Genomic DNA, 1661 nt, shown 5'->3' on the forward strand with positions numbered 1-1661 from the left:
TTTTTTTTTTTTTTTTTTTTTTTTTTTTTTTTTTTTTTTTTTTTTTTTTTTTTTTTTTTTTTTTTTGTCCAACTCTCAAGAGATTATTTTTGAATTTAGGTACCCAATACACACTACTAATAATGTATCAAGCCCCATGCAAAGTTAATTTTGCAAAGTTAATTTTGCAAAGTTAATTTCACTGCGCCTTTTTTAGTAACTTTCATATTGTATTATTTCCAAGCTTGACAAAGTGGGAAATGTCTTGTCTAACCTTGAAAACATACCTTTCACTTGCACACATATGGTTTGAGCAACCAAAATCTAAGAACCAGTATCACTCTTTTTTGCATCATGTCTTTCCATATGAGCCATTAATAACATTTCCTCTTCAATTCTTTATTTATGTTTGGTCATTCATATTGAAAATGACACGTCATGACACCTATAACATTCAACCGTTGCTTTGTTGAAAGTTAATTTTCCTCTTCCGTGTTCTCTGTCCCTTTAAGTTTCTCTTCCTCTATTACTTATTTTCGTTCGACCTTCAACTTTTAGAACTTGCTCCTCTCTATTAATGCAAGATTTTTGAAATTTTAGTTCATGCACCACTAATGAACTTTGTAATTCATCAATGAACCTGTTATCAGTATCTTTGGATTCCTCAATGAATACTACAACATAAGTAAAATTTTCAATCAGGGTACGCATAATTTTTTTCTACAATCTTCTTGTCCGGCATATCTTCTCCATTGGTTCTCATCTTGTTGGAGATTGTCATCACTCTTATAAAATAATCTGTGATACTTTCATCCTTCTTCACAAAATAATAATTTGTGATACTTTCATCCTTTTTCATCTCTAGGATCTCAAATTCTCTCCTTAATACATTAAGAAGAGATTTCTTCACTTTTTGGTTTCCACCAAATTTTTGCTTCATTGAGTCCCAAACAATCTTGGCTGTGCGACGATCCAAGATTTGTTCAAAGACAGTTTGATCAATTGTCTGGAAGAGGTAATGTTTTACTTGGTGATCTTTGAGTCTAGTATCATCAAGGTGACCTTTTGTGCCTCAGCCAGCATTGTTCATTTCTCTGGTTCTGAGAAGCCAATCTCTACCACACTCCATAGACCTTTTTGCTATGAGCAAATTTTCCATCACTCACTTCATTGATCATAGTGACAATCGAAGTGAGGAATCTTCGTTAAAGTTTTGTCTTCACTCATACTCTCTCTATTCTATCACTAAAAAATTGCTACTCCACAAAGACTAATGGTGACTCTGATACCAATTGTTTGGTTTGGACAAAAAATGATTGAACTAGAAATATAAACAAATGGAGTTTGAAGTGATATTATTGAATGCTGAACTTACTTTTACAGCCTCTCAAATAACAATAGAAACAGAAACTTACCACAAATACAAAAGTAAAGGATATAATCAAATTCTTCTAACAATGAAAACATTAAATAAAATTTGTCACATTTTCAAACTTTTAAAATTTAGGGTAACTAAACAAAACTTCTTAATATTTATTTTGCATGCTAAAAAAAAAAGCACAAAATTTTAAATTTTTTTAATTAAAACTACAAAATATAACGCGTTTAACTAGTACATTAAAAACTAGAATAACTAATGAAAACTTGGTAAATGTATTTTATCGTTGTATATAAAATTATAG

This window comes from Cucurbita maxima, unplaced genomic scaffold (genome assembly GCF_002738345.1).
Source record: "Cucurbita maxima cultivar Rimu unplaced genomic scaffold, Cmax_1.0 Cma_Scf00045, whole genome shotgun sequence".
NCBI lineage: Eukaryota > Viridiplantae > Streptophyta > Magnoliopsida > Cucurbitales > Cucurbitaceae > Cucurbita > Cucurbita maxima.